This window comes from Oryza brachyantha, chromosome 9 (assembly GCF_000231095.2).
Source record: "Oryza brachyantha chromosome 9, ObraRS2, whole genome shotgun sequence".
Classification (NCBI taxonomy): Eukaryota; Viridiplantae; Streptophyta; class Magnoliopsida; order Poales; family Poaceae; genus Oryza; species Oryza brachyantha.
This window is the reverse complement of record NC_023171.2, coordinates 3669157-3685084: the sequence shown is the minus strand read 5'-3', so window position 1 is coordinate 3685084 and position 15928 is coordinate 3669157. Positions and strand designations below refer to the sequence as shown.

Sequence of the window (15928 nt, the reverse complement as noted above, 5' to 3'; positions counted from 1 at the left end):
CCATGTATCAATGTATATTTTTGTATATGTATCTAGATTCATTAGCACACTTATGAATTTAGGTAATGGCAGTAAGTCTTATAAAGTGAAACGGAGGGAATAGTTTTCTACATATAAAGGGAATTCTTTTCTGTTGCTCACTATCTATATTTGTTTTGAATGTTTATAAATTAAAACTTCATTTTTCCCTCTTGTATGCTGTTATCATTACAATACTCTACACTCCAGGTTACACAATATGGCTATGAAATACATTACAACCACAATATTATGCACTGTTAAAATTTATGCGTAATAATTGTAGTGTTCTGCACTGATGTGATTTTGGTAGCTGTAGATGGAAAGCACCTGCCTATATCCCTAGCCTTGTAAGTACTTGTTTCACTTTGAAATATTTAAATCCAGACGAGAGCCTTTTATCAAAAAAAATGTAGATCATACGTACAATTTTTCTTACGGCTTCCAAAATTAGAAAATTATTTGTGGAAATATAGAGATATAGTTATATTGTTTCAGAGTTTTTGATCTTGAATTTATTATAGCATGGTAGAAGGTATTTTACTGCTTTGGTTATTTTGCTCGTACCCTCCAACCACAACTCCACAAGGGTTGTTGTTTTTGTACAACAAAGGAGTTTCCAAGCTTAATCTAATCAGCCATGTATTTTCTTCTGTATTTTCCAGCTCCCTCATAACTTAGCTGGCTAGATTCTATGTTACTTTTCAACTAGCTTTGTTTGGTTCAATAGTGATTTATTTCTCCCAATATTAGTACCAGATAGCTTTCTTCCATACATAGGTGGCATGTCTTTAATGTGCCTTTTCTTGTAGTACAATAGATGGTGCCATTTTATAGTGCACAACTTGTTTGTATAGGCTAGGCTGAAATTGTTCGAGGTTGGCAGGTGGGGTAAGTGGTTACAGATTGATTCGTTCAAATACAGACGTGTGCTCGATAGATTTGTGCGAATCATCTATGTATTACTTCACAGATGTTACGATGTTTAAATGCCATTTGCCCTTGTTCTTTAAACACGCATGAAAAACTTTACACCTGATTGATTAATTAGATTGTTGATGATAGTATCATTTAGTTCACTGTACCATGGCCTTTATTGTTGGCCTACAATGTGGTAGATAGAACTTTGTGTATTGTCCTGAATTACTCCATGATTACCAAATACTTAGGAGAGTTGCATGCTTTGAGTTACTCCATCATGCTTGGTGATATTTTTCCTCTACTTTTTTCTCAGAAGACTTGGAAGGCAATTTAGGTTCAATGGTTTACCCATGATGGAACTGCCATCTCCATCTCCAACATCCAGGTCGCTCGCCACTCTTGCTCTGTTTGTAATTAATTAATTCACACCTTACTTTATGTTGCTAGAAAATAAAAAAAATAAGTATAAAACCAGGCTAGTTTTTCCTTTCTGTTAGTTGGCTATTGTTCATTTTTGTTTGGAGTTATATACATGTCGAAAAGGACAAATAGGATATGTATTTACAAGAAATTGGTGCATTTCTTCTTTACGAAGAGGAGTAGCACCGTCAATCATGTTAAGCCTATGATCTGCAGGTAGTTGTCTTGCCATGAACAATGGTGGTGGCTGACCAGTCCTAGATATATCTTCTCTAATCCTGTAAAAGATCAATGTCAACTCCACACTCTTCATCATTTAGACCGATAGTTATAAAATTGTTTCCTTCTTCTTGCCAGCCCAAATCGGTTTTGGATTATTGGAGTGGCGGTGATTATGTCGTCGTCATTTCTTCCAGGCACTTGCTTAAGCTCAACCTTGTCAAAGAAGGTCCATCTTGATTTCACTGTTCCAAATTTCCTGTGCAGAAGAAGGTTCTGCCCTTACTATTTTGTCAGTAACACCCAATATTTGGTTAGCTTTGACCATATAACATGTCACCGTTTTTCCCATTTGAAACACTAATACAGTCAAGTTAAATAATATAGCTATGGTATTAACACACATGTGGATACGGTTGTTCAAACTCTATCGCCAAATTCATGGAGCTAGCACGCCTTGCAGTCGACTCCGGCAGCGACCCCTCTTCTATCAACCGCGCGCTTGACCCCACCTTGGTTCTGGTGAGCACTCATTTATCTCGGTCTTCTTAGTGTATATTATGTGAAAATATGTGAAAGTTTTTTGTTTTGCCAAGTTTTTAGTGTATATCCTGAAGTGATTTCCCGAAAAACTTCTATTGTGGAAATTTGTTAGTTGCCTGACATTAGGTGGCGAAGAAGAACAAATGCCAACTCACAAGAACACCATATGGGAGGCGCTTTGCTAAAAAGGTGCAGATTTTTACTCTAGATGTACATGAAAGATATTAAATCCTTTACTTTTCAGTTGACATTGTTCAGATCACATCTTTGTGTTGTCAATAGGACATCAATTCATACTTGGCGTGTTTGTTTGAATTGATTGTGGCACAAGGACGATCAGTGGGATTAAATGTATCTCTTAGTCGATATGATCTCTTTCACGGGCACCTCTTCCTTGCTTCTGGGATAGGAAGGCTTGGAATTCTGTAAGTGTCATCAATTACTCTGTGCGACTAACAAGAAAATGTAGGGGGGGAAATACTGGAAACAAGGTGGATGACATGTGCCCCAAATCAAGTTCCTTTGGAAAAAAATACTCACTCCATTTCATAATGTAATATGTTTGACTTTTTTGCTTGCAATGTTTGATTATTTGTCTTATTCAAAAATTATTGAAATATCATTTATTTTGCTTGTGACTTACTTTATTATCAAAAGAACTTTAAGCACGACTTGTCATATTTTATATTTTTACTAAATTTTTGAATAAGATAAATGGTCAAACGTTACAACCAAAAAAGTCAAACATCTTACATTATGAAACAGAGGTAGTAATCTGCTGTGGTTTTTGCTAAAACTATTTAAGTAGTTAGCTCTGTTGAAAACATGTCATGGACAAGATTAGAAATTTTCATTTATGCATTGCCCTTGTTTTATGGAGGTTGGAATGACCCAAGACTCATATGGTCAATTTTGTGATGTAATAAATGCATATCTGGAGCCAAAATGTCACTCGCCTGATTAGGAAGCTGTGCGGAGGTAAAAGAGTTCGTGGAATACTACTTCACCATATTGTTTATTTATCTTAGATAGTTAGGTTCACGTTCGGCCCCAATTATTGAAATGATGCTTTGCTTTCGGAATGCACTCGACTTATCACTTTTGGGTGATTCATGGGGAAATGATAATAGGCAGTTGCTAAATGGTTTTGTGCTGAAGATTTGTTTCTTCAATCTCCATAAGGTACGTGAACAACATCCATTTTTGCGCCTACAGCTTGAACAAATATGTGAGGAATATTTTGATTGGAGCCCGGAGAAAACTGGTATTTATGAAATCCTCAACTGTTATTATCGGCTTTATTAGTTCATGCAATAGGAAGGGAGTAACATATTGTAGCAATAGATGTGAAATGTCCAGACTTGTTTTCTTGTATATGTGTCCAGATCAATATATACTTCCCAAGATTGCTGAGAGAGAACTTCGGAGGTTTTTAGACCTTCACTCTGCATCATCAGCGGTAGGAATAAAGCCCTTGTTGAGTGAGGTAAAAACTTTGCTTCGTCTGAAGAAAACATTTTCCATGTACCTTTCTCAAGTCTAATTATCTATTTTACATATTCCAGTACCATGGCTTGTATGTGCAATTTTAAAGCAGAGAAAAGTTCATGTGAAAAATGTTATGAGGTTTCGTGGAGAAATATAGATGGGCTTCAAGTTTCAGTTGTTCCTGGGGATCTTGTTAGAGGGCAGTAATAATTCTCCTCTCTAATCCTGCAATAGTAACAGTGATTGTAGGCATGTAGCAGTTTTTGGGGTAATGTGGCGGTCACTGCCCTCTTCTCTCTCCTTTTCAATCTCTGGGCTCCCCTCCTCTCTCCCTCTCCACCCTGTACATCTCACGCTTCATGCCACCTTGTGGCAGATCTACACAGGAGCATTGGGTGTGTGGGGCAACCAAGCTAAGGCTGGGAGGCTAGAGGAGTAGGAGGGAGAGCGACGGCTTGGTCATGACTATGGTGACGACAGTGACCCATCGCGGTAGCTGTGCCAAGGTTGTTTTTTCTGGTCTTACTCTTTGCCTTTTTGTTCTCTAGGAGAGCCAACCCATCGCTTAGGCCATTTCTGTACGTGAACTAACATGAGCGACTGCTAATGCATTACAGTTCCAGCGAGTGATCCAGAATAATTTTCCATTCTCTATCAGCAATATACTTAATTAGTTGAGATGCCTAATATATACTTCGTTTCAATTACCTCCTGGCATTCTAATTTTGACTTTTCCAATATGCATGTCGAAGAGACAGTACGAAGCAAGAACACATAATTGTATTTCTGCAACATATCATCAGGTAAATTTGCCATATTTGTAGAGAGATGTTCAAGTCCAATAGGAGATGTATCCCTCTTCATTACAACTTAACTTAAACATGATCTAATTTAAGAGTAGTTGGAACAACTCTCCCTTGGATTGCATGACTAATTACGTACAAAATAGTTTGACATCTTTTACAAATTACAAGAACAATGTTATATTTTGGTACTCTTTAGTGGCCACCGAAGAAGTTTTTCGCTTCTGTTTAGCTCACTCTTTGTGATTTACATGGAAACTCTTTAGTTAATCGATTTATTTTATTGTGACCTACAGAAAGATTATTTGACCTGTACTTGTAGTCACACTATCTTTGTGAGTTTCCGCGGGCAAAACAAGGTCAAAGATTGCATTTCTATTTTTTTTGGATTTCATAGGGCTAATAAGGGTGCTGCTGTACATCACTGCATGGTCCAAGAAATGGGGACATGTACTCCTTGCCACGGTCGGTGTACCCTCTTGTTCGTTGGCGCTATGGCAAGGCAGCCAAAGGGAGTTAGCTACCTATGGACTTTTCATGGCAGAGCGACGAAAACTCTTACCACGTGTGGCTGGTAATTGCTAGAAAGCCTGCTATTCAGTTTAAATATATATATGTTTTGCAGTGGATAATCCTGTTTGTAGAGCTGTGGGTTATTTGATTCACGAGAGTTTGCCTTGTTGGTTTGGAACATTGGAAATTATTTTACTGGTTTTTTAGGACTCTTATCATTACCAATTTAATTATCCTCGCATTTGGTTGGCCAACCAGGCAATCATTGTTACTGGTGGGCTCTTCGAATTTTGTGTTGTGGTTGTTCTCTTCCTTTTGTTTTGCTGTCAACAGATCATGACAAGGTTAAGCAAGAGTTTGTGCATACAAGACAGCTGCAAAACAAGGTGAACAATTTGAGAATTACCTGCAGCGAAGTTCAACTATGAGTCTATGATAAAAAACTTTTCAGCCGCTTTAATCCTGATGCATACGCGCAGCAGGTTTATTTGTACATGTGAAGTTATAGTAGATACATCAGTTCTTAAATTTCCATAGGCAATTAGTATGTGAAATGGGGATTAGGCTTCAATTAAATCAAAATTTTCATGAAACAAATACTATGTACATGTAAATTGGATGTTAGCCTGTTAAATAGCTGTGCAAAGCTAGCTATCTGGGTTTTGAACATTTATATATAGTTTTTATTTCTAGAAAAAAAACACTGCTTCTACTCTTCTTTTCATGACTAATTCCTCTGTTTGGATGTATTTTAGGAAAATGTCACAAGCTAAAGGAAAAATTCTATTCCTCTTGCAAGATGCAATTCTTCAGTCAGGTACGTACAAGGCATGTTGCAAAAGTACAAATATGTTTTAATCACTATCTAATTATGCATCAATTCTATTAAGAGTTATTTGCCTTATATACATAAGATGAATTGCACTGTTGAAAAAGGCGTTCGTGGCGGTGGAGCTGGCACTCGACTTGGTGGTGAAGGTTTTCACGGTGTCGAGCATCCCCAACTCCTTCCATGGTAGAACAAGGCACAACGCGAGAGCATCGGTTCAGGTAAAGCTTAGCGATCATGGCACCGGTTTGGTTTGCTGCCGTGGTAGACACATAGCAATTGTCTGCTAGCTTTGTACCCTATCCTAGAGCCACAGTGGTTAATTGCTACTCCCTGTTCGATTGGAATCTGGCTTTATCATTTTCTTTGTTGGAGAAGTTTAGATACACACAACCATCTAAATCATCATATTATTTTGTAATGCACATGTGATTAAGTTAGCTAGAAAAATAACAAATGGAGCACACATAACTGTAGATTGAAGAGACAAGGATTCTTTGTGTTGCATTATACAAATGCAGTAGTAGAACTACAAAAGATAAGAAAGTAGCATATATCTTAACATGATTGATTGAATGTACATCCTAATTTGTTCAAAATCTAAAATTTTTGCACTATAGTTGTTTATTCATGATGGATTTAACATCCTATGTGACAACTTGGCTCAAAAACATATATTTGTTAATCTTTTGTTGCTGAAATCAGCTTGCCGAGATATATGAGATGCAAAAGTGGCTGTTTTAGCAGTGTTGGACCAGATCAGCCTGATCAAGCTGTAGATGAGGCTCCAACCAATTTGGTGTGACCAAAAAGAACTCCTTTTTTTTTTTACTTTGTATAGGTAGTAGTAGTGCCATAATGATTATCTATTTATCTAATGTCACAACTGGAGGCCATGATGGGATAACCATTTAGATTCTTAATTATTCTAGAATTCTATGTTTCTTAACTTTGCATCATTGGTCGATATTGCTCTTGTTCTGTAGCTCAAATTTTGAAGTATATATGCTTCAATTTCTGAAATTACATTTCAATTCCTAATGTTGATATCAAATCATAAGTTAGTTGGTCTAGACATATAATGCACAATGCTTACACTATTCAAAACTAGGGCTGTTGTAATTTCAATGTACAAATCACCGTTAATTTGCTTTTGAGATAGTGCATATTGCATTGATAAGAGGTTTGTTCATATGATATCTATAGTTTTTGCGGTCATGTCCAAAGTCTGGCAGCCGTTCGATTTGTTGGTTTCCTAAATCAAGCCGTACGTTATAACCTAGAAGGTTCCAACTCCCGATTTGTTCCCATCTCTACCATTCCTGCCTCTCTAGGCCTCAATTCCCCATTTTCTCTGGCGAGTTCTTACACGCGTCTGTTAGGAGCTATAATTTATAACCCCTAATCATGTCTTGCACCAGTAGGAATAGAGGAGATCTAGAGAATAGGGAAGATACGAGAGAGAGTTGGAATTAGATTGAATTTCTTCTTGCCTTTATTAATTCTAACTAACCGGCTATATATAGCCTTACAATCCAACTAATATTTGTAGAGATAGGTTTCGTAACAAACTCTGCTAAAAAGAAAAGGTAAAGTCAGTATCTATGCCTGCATGCTGCACGCCCCTGCCTCTACTCACGGCGGCGGCTAAAGGGGATTCCCCACAAAACAACGTCCCTGCAGTCAGCGACCACCCTGCCAGCCCGTCGGTTGCTGATACCTCCACTCCTTGCCCATGTAAGTAGATCACTATTTTATTGAAATCATCCTCGTCGTTTTTCTCTCATAGGCCCTACTCTGACCACCGAGCTAGGATCTCCACTAGCGTCTGCGGCCATCGGTCTGTCGTGCCGACAACGGATCTTCGCAAACTCGTCCTCTGCTATCGTCACCGGCCGTCACTGGGACGCGTAGTCCTATGTTAACTTATCAATGGCTACTGCTAGGTGTGTCTATCAATGGCTACTGCTAGGTGTGTCTGCTAGGTGTGTCACCGGCATTCATGGGCATTTTCCTGGGTTAACCTATCAATGGCTACTGCTAGGCGTGTCTGCATCTGAGAGCACTAGGTTTGTTTTTGTCTGTATGGAGTACATGCTAGAATCTGTACGGTTTCATGCAATGCACCTCAACTCAGGCAATTTCCCTTCTCTGTTAGGAGAGCATGCTCACTTTGGTCGAACCAAGACATTGCTCTGATTTTTTTCGTTGTTTGATCTGTCTTTTGGTGGAAGGACTGAGAGCAAGCAACAAAGAAAATTCAGGCAATATATATTTTTAGAGAGTATCCGCTGTTAGGCTACTTAGCCACCTAAATGTTACAGGATGTGTAGATAGATGTACATAGGATTGTAATTAGCAAGACATAGCAATATATATTATTTTGTACGCCTTCTGCTCCAGGCATAAGCGCGGCCAACAAGTTGTGAAGTTCCATTGATGGTCTTCCTACTCGGTTAGGGTGTGCCATGGGCCCATGGTGCTTGGTTGATGTATTAGTGATTTACAAGTGTTGGCATGACATAAATCTGAAATGTATTGGTTAGCTTTTGGAAATACTATGCTTTCCCTCTCTTTGCTATTCTTCAGTTAGGAACAAAAATGCCACTCAGTTGTTGGTTTATGGGTTTTTTTTATTCCCAGATCAAGGAGATTCACCGGTGTTTCATCTATGCTTAGATTAGCTATTCATCGATCTCGCTATGTTTCAGCCGGTGTTTTATTTGTGTTTTGGAGTTTAACCATGCTTTTCGCAGGGATAATACAATATCTGGATCTTCTAGTGCATTCCTGCTTCCTACGAGCCATAAGCGCACTTGTGGTATGGCCAGTTTTCCTAATGTTTACTCCTAATGTTCTACATAATAATTCTGTGTGGCTGCTACTCTCGATGGGTTATTATTAAGCTCATGTATAATGTCCAAACTTACTTTGTTTCTGACAGATGTTGGTATTTCAGCAGTGATGTATATGAGAATAGTGACTTCCCTAATGGTTTTAATTCAGTTCCACAACGTTCTGTACGGCGGCGGCAATCTATCCAACCTACCGGTATAGCACATGTAGACTCATTATACCGTTCTCTTAGAAACACTATGAGATGCATGTTTACCTTACATAATTCTTGCTTCATGGTTTAAATTATGTGCATGCTCCCCTGCCCTATCTAACATATTTATGTTATCCCAAACCAATTGGGGTGACATTTATTGTATAATGATACATATTTCTCCTCATGTTGAATTATGGTCATACTATTTTTCCCTTTTAAATTAGAATTGTTCAATCCTGTGTTGACACTCTTCCTCTCATCAAGAGTATACAGTGCAGAACAATGATGATTATTTTCCTGCGAGCTTTCATTTGCCATCTACATGTTTAGTTCGATGAAGTATGTCTATTCAACACCCTGGTAAGGCTACACCAATGTATCCACTTTGTACTTCCAATATCTATTGTTACCTTTGTCAGCCCCATTTGTGTGCTTGCCTATGTAGTTATCACCTATTAAGGAAATCCTTACTTAACATGCTATATTCCGGTTTCACCTGTCTAGCCTCATTTGTGAAATTAATTTGTGTGGCACTTGCCACTTAATAGCATTATTTAAAGTATAGAATTAGTTCTAATGCTACCACTTCGCTTCTTTACTAGAGCAACAACAGCTACATAGTGCATCTATTACTTGAAAATGTCGAAAACGCCCACCATTGACTACCACTAGAGACATTCCTACTGATTTCCAATTCTCAACTGGTCGCCTTGGATGAAGCACCAATTTATCATAAGCACTGCTTTGAAGCCCTTGATAGGACATTTAGGGATAAACAATTTAGAGGCATCATTGTCATACTTGGAGGGGACTTTAGACAAACTCTTCCTGTTTTACCCAATGCTAAAAAGAATCAAATCTTGGATGCTTCAATCACACGTTCCTGTTTGTGGCCCCATTGTATCACCATGAATCTTACTGAAAATATGAGTCTCCGATCCCCACTATTGTCTAACACTCACCGAGAGTGCCTTCACCACTTCGCAGATTGGTTGCTCCAAGTTGGAGAAGGAACAATACTTAATTGCTTTCCTACTGATCAACGTGATGCTTCATGGATTGAGATTCTAGAGTACTTGCTCTTGCCTCCTGAATAAAAAAATCTTCAATCATTAATCTTTGTGAGAGAGCTATCTTGGCACCGACAAATGAGATCGCTTCCGCTATAATCTCACATATGGTCTCCCAATTAACAACAGAGGAGATGCCGTACTATAGCTTTGACTCAATTGATGATGATACAAGTAACCGTGCCACACTTGATGCTCTTTATCCAACAGAGTTCCTCAATACAATACAAATGAGTGCTTTGCTTGACAATCACTCGAGGCTAAAGGTTGGAGTCCCAATAATGTTTCTACGTAATCTTAGCCCAACAAAAGGCCTATGCAATCGAAGGGTTATTGAAGGACTAATTATCACTCGAAAAGCTAAACGATGTAAAGCATATATACCAAGAATAGTTAGTACATCAACCGATCAAAAGTGGCCTTTTAATCTATATATATTATAAAAAGCAGTAACGATTCTGCCTGGAATTTTCGTCTGTCGCCACCTAGGCCGTCGGCCTGCGTTACTGAGCTTCGCCCGAGTGGGCCACTTCCGCGCCAACGTGCGGTCTCGTTATCGGGCCGTAGGCCCGCATCATTCGCTTTCTCGCCTCCTCTCCGTGGCGGCGCATCGGCGACGAAGAGCTCCCCTACAATGGGCGGCGACAAGGAGCCTCGACCTCTCCGACCTCAACGCCTCGCTGCTCGCCGCCGCCGCAGGTAAAACTCCCGTGCCGCCGCTGAGTCGTGCCCTATATCTTTCTTACCGTCCCCTAAACGATCGATCCGTGTCGTTGCGTTTCGACCACAGCTCAGCCCCGAGGACCGCACTAGCCTCGTCAATGCCCTAAAGGTATGGTTGATTTTGATCGGTATTGAGGTGTAGGATGCAGGCACGAGGCATGGTTGGTTGGTTTTCTCATCCCTTATGTCTGATTTGGCTTTAGGGCAAGTTGCAGAGCTTGGCGGGTCAGCATACAGACATGCCTGAGGTGCTCTCGCCCAATGTCAGGAAGCGTGTTGAATATTTCAGGGAGATCCAGGTGGACATGGATTTTCCTTGCCATTAATTTCCCAGTTTCTGTTTTTTATATGAATGTTTTGCCAGATATTCTTGTGCTGGAATATAACTTTTAGATTTAGCTTCTGGTAGACAATGATTTATAAGGATATAATTAGTAGTCAGGTTTATCAACGTAACAACGTTGCTGCTTTTTTATGAGTGACCCTTAATTCTTATGATTCTATTTTAGACTTACATTAGTGTTATAAAAAAAGTCAAACCATTACATTTGTGATATATTTTTGTCAAGGAAGGAACCCTATACTAATACAGAGCCAACAAGATGAAATTGAGGCAAAATTTTTTGAAGAGCGAGATGCGCATGAAGCGAAGTACCAGAAGCTTTATGAACCTTTGTATACAAAGGTACTCTTGTTTTTTTTTGCTTCATTAAATATGTGAATATTATTACCTTTATCATTTTATTTTGTACAAGATGCTGAACTCGCACTCCCTTCCGTTGTAAATGAAGTTGTGGAAGTTTACTCCATCCAGCCAGTGAAAATGCTGCTGAGGGGAAATATACAGATGGTACTGTATCAAAGTTTTCATTTCAACTATTTAATGGTCCGCATTCTGATTTATGATTAAACCTCTTTTCAGCTAAAGATATATGTATATATGTATGAGAACTGGATTTTGCAAATAATTACACATGCATGCAAATAATTACACATGCATGTATATATGTATGAGAACTGTGAGCAGTTCTCTACCGTTACTATAATCTGTACCCTCTTCAACGCCAACCATTTTAGTTATCACAATGCCTGATCATGCAAGATTGTATTTGTAAGTATTCTCATAGCCTTCTATTATTCAAATTCATGTTTACTTGAAAACAGAAATTTATGATTTGATATATTTTCATCACAATATACCATATCAACATGTCTAGAAACAGTATATGTATTAATCAGTCAATCAAATAAAAACATATTTTCCAAATAAAAAAATACTGGTCACTTTTTAAAATTGTAATTAAATCGATATTTTTAATTAGATAAAATTATCATTAAATCGATATCACTAATATTTTTAACATTCGCTGCACATATTTGGATACGGATGAAGTTTCTAAAATTTATTTTTTCTATTTTTTTTCAACTTTGTATTGAAGTGAACACTAAATAGTTGGATTCATGAAATAAATTAATAATACCGTTTCCGCATATTTTCATTCATATATTTGGAATTTGCCCCTTTTCCGTGTTAAAAAAAGTTCAAGCTCAAATACAAAATTGCAAATGGACATTGTGGCCAGCTATAATCTTAAAATGAGTATTTTATAGTTTTCCAAGTTATGTTTAAGCCCGTCGCAACGCACGGGCATTTCGCTAGTAAGATAAAACAACAGCAATTTCTAGTTCGAACTTCATATGCAATGCCAATTAATAAAAGTCTAGGGCAAACACTTAGTGGAGTTGGTGTCTACTTGCCTAGCCCGGTCTTTTCTCATGCACAGCTTTATGTGGCTTTATCACGGGTAACATCAGCAGATGGTTTACATGTTTTGATTGAGAATAATCCTCCTAAATATGCAAACAGCACACACAATGTTGTCTACACATAAATATTTGCTGATCTAGCTTGATGGTAACTCTTTAATTAGACAACTTCAGAATCTGACATCTAAGGAATGCTTTTCTTAGATCTTACAACTATAGTCATGGTACATCTTCGTGACCTTATGCGTTTTTACTGTTCTTGCATGCCATTAATATGATTATTTACATAATGTCATTTGCGCAAGTTGATTTAATCTACCTTATAAATATGGATTTTAATCATGTCTCACTTCTTTTCCTTGCCTATTATTTTCCTTTTGTTGATTTATAGTAATAATTTTATTTTGTGGGATCACTCTTAAAGCTTCACCCGCACTATAAGGTTATATCCCCTTTTAAAAAGATGACTTAGTTCAGAAAATCTACTTCTAACAGTAAATGTCTCTAATTATTATTTGTATTTGTGGTGCTTAAGTAATATACATATTTTGTTGTTCGAATTACACTTGGCTCACCTTCAGCTATACCAACTGCTTATATAACATATAGTATATGCAATGCTTTAACACTCCGATTTCATTGCGTTAGTGACTAAATTGACTTCTTTGGGCCATTTGGTTTTGCTTTCAGCTTGCTTCTTCAGAATGCAGTGAGTCATGTGTACCACTTCCACCAAGTCTATTAGCCATTGAACATTTTTGAGAACTTTGGCTGCACCAGGTTCAATCATTATTCTAAAACCTCAAATCTTATGTTTTAGAGAAAATCTAAAAAATACCATTGACAAACGTCTAAGTCTAAGAAATGCCATTGACGAATACAAGTTCTAAGAAATGCCATGTACAAACGAATTTGTCTGAGAAATACCATCGCCGTTAGGGTTCCGTCCGTTTCTACCGTTAAATACACTGTTCATGCTATAGCACTTAACGGAAAATTTGGACGGAACCCTAACGGCGATGGCATTTCTCAGACAAATTCGTTTGTACAATGGCATTTCTTAGAACTCGCATTCGTCGATGGTATTTCTTAGAATTAAGTGTTTGTCAATGGCATTTGTTAGATTTTCTCTATGTTTTACTATGTGTCTTTTTCTCCCATTTTGTTAAGTTGAGCCACAATGCTAGATGAATTTTTAGATGCTTCGGTCATTCACATGTTAGCTTTTAATTTAATAAATGGAAATGGAGATTAACATCAATAGAAATGTAGGATAGGGATTAAAGTTCTGAATATGTACCTTCCCACTGTTTGAAGTCATCACTATTTGAATTTGAATTTGAAGGGACATTTAATATTAGTTTGTCTATGCTAAAATGGAAATGGAGATTAATCTCAACACATATACTGAGCTGCTTATAGGTATTTAAGTTCGGTTGCTTCAACATGTAACTAAATTATACCTAAACAACATTAATCTTCATGTGTTCCATCGCCAGTTCGATAATTTTAATATATATTCCATCAATTGACTTCCAAATATGTTTTAGATTAACAGCAACAATATAATTACTCATGGTTACCTTGCATAGCGCAGGGTAATATCGAAGACAGAAGAACATGATACAGGATTGACTGTTGCACTCTATTTGTAAGATTTATTTTAACCATTGCCCAGTTAAGCCTCTGTTTTGAAAAAGAGCATGTGTGTCTGTTCAGACTATCGTGTAAGGCGATTTGGCATCCTTTTTTGTTTTTGGGGGGCACGAGTTAAGCTCTATTTGCAATTGGCATCTATTGTGCGGTCAAGTGAACTTAGTACTCAATACCAATGATGGTCTCGACAACAATCATACATGCAGATTCACCATTTTGCTTGCAACTTTGGAGCTCTGCATGGTCTCCACGGCAACGCTTGGAGGTTTCTTTTGTTTTCCTGTAGAAAATTAACTTGAATTTTGTTTTGTTAACTCTTTAAATGCCATCTCGATGCAGTTATTGCTAGAGATGAAGGACCAGTTTTGTGCAGCCATACAGGTGTTGCTGCTGTTTCTTTCATGCTTTATTACAGTCAGCTTCCTTGTTTGTCTTCATCTAAGGATGCTTACCTCTTAACAGACAGTTGCAGTGATTCCTGCCCTTCCTCAAGGGCGAAGGCGTTATTTAGCTTGGCTCCACAAAATGGTAAGCTACCTTCTTCATGCCAATGCTAACCTTGATAATTGGTTTTGATGCAAAGTTGTCGGTGGGGATATCAAAATGTGAGGTTCCGTTCTTAATGTACAAGCATTTCATCTGTTCTTGCATGGATTATCTAAAAGAACCACCCCATGTTTGTACTCTTCTGCTTCGAGTTCATAAACATCAGTGCTGCCAGAGCAGTCTATCTTCAAAATAAAATTACACAATTTTTGAATTAGCTACTTTGTGTGCTTCTTGGGAATTTTAAAATAACTTTATACCTTTTATGAATTAGTTTGGGAAGACACTCTTTTGAAGTGACAAATTTGAATTTTTGGAGCCTAATTTAAGGAATTTTAAGTGTCACAAGTCCCACGGCTTCAATTTTGGGACCCATAAGAGTAGAAATATAGAAGTCTTCATTTTAAATTATTTTTTTATCATCTTGGACATGTTTGTGTCGCTTTAAAGCTGCACACCCAATAAAGTCAGCCAAGGAGGCCCACCAGTGTCATTACCTATCCAGTTTTGGTATCATTCAACCATGCCTTTTAAATCAAAATTTAAGTTGCCACTCAACAAATGAGGACATGGGCTTTGTATTCTTTTGGGCTAGATTATTTCTTAGCTTTTGTTCGCACATTTATTAGGCTGGTAAACAGTGCATCTTTTACAAAAAGTTTTTACGTAGGTGTTTAATAGCTCATCTTTGAAGAGTAAGTTTTTAATTTCATCATTTATACTATTAAAAAGCTATCAAAAAATCAAATAATCTTTCAGTTTCTAGCTTTTATCAACCAAAAGAACACGTCCATTACCCACTTCCATATATGTTTAGTTTTGAGAATTGTAAATGTTGAATACATCCATAGTTCCATACTTTCTCATTTGCCAGAATCTTACAGCCATAATATTGGATTATAAATAAGATAGGGAAGGCACATCAGTTAATTAAATTGAAACATTCACAAAATTGCTGTCAATCTATTTTCTAGAAGAATGGTCTACTACTGAAAATAGATCTTTACAAATAAATGTCTCAAGGATAATCTAGTATCACTGTACCAGTGCAAGCTCTAAGAAGGCAGATTAATGTTTAAATCTTCCACTAAAAGTGTCGTAAGCGAGTGAAGTTCTGTACTTGACACTTGTTCACATCTAAGCGTTTTATAATTTGTAACTGGAGATACATGTCTAAAGCACTTTTTTTGACCAGAAAACTGGTAGGACTTTTCCTAGCAGTGAATTTTCATTAAGAAAAGGAAGTTACAGGTAATTACAGTATGACCGAACACTTAAGAAGACTATAAAGTTTCTAACCAATCAAAAACAGAATGATAATTACAGTATGTCTAAAGCACTTTATAAGGAGCAATATCTT

At 37.5% G+C, this 15928-nt stretch overlaps 3 long non-coding RNA genes across 4 annotated transcripts; all 3 read left to right on the top strand.

The window, feature by feature from the left end:
* Positions 1-1624: 1624 nt before the first annotated feature.
* Positions 1625-2605, top strand: LOC107304982. 2 transcript variants are annotated; one of them, XR_001551040.2, is made up of 4 exons: positions 1625-1851; positions 1966-2100; positions 2234-2310; positions 2404-2605. It is a non-coding gene; the product is annotated as an uncharacterized LOC107304982 (long non-coding RNA). The 2 variants fall into 2 exon arrangements; XR_005812513.1 differs by having other exon boundaries at positions 1625-2100.
* Positions 2606-2882: 277 nt separating this feature from the next.
* LOC107304957 lies at positions 2883-4981 on the top strand. The gene is made up of 6 exons (XR_001551019.2): positions 2883-3385; positions 3507-3607; positions 3687-3877; positions 3986-4115; positions 4368-4412; positions 4810-4981. It is a non-coding gene; the product is annotated as an uncharacterized LOC107304957 (long non-coding RNA).
* Positions 4982-11185: 6204 nt separating this feature from the next.
* LOC121055371 lies at positions 11186-14392 on the top strand. Its single transcript, XR_005812508.1, has 4 exons — positions 11186-11284; positions 11391-11449; positions 13057-13146; positions 13964-14392. It is a non-coding gene; the product is annotated as an uncharacterized LOC121055371 (long non-coding RNA).
* The last annotated feature ends 1536 nt before the right edge of the window (positions 14393-15928 follow it).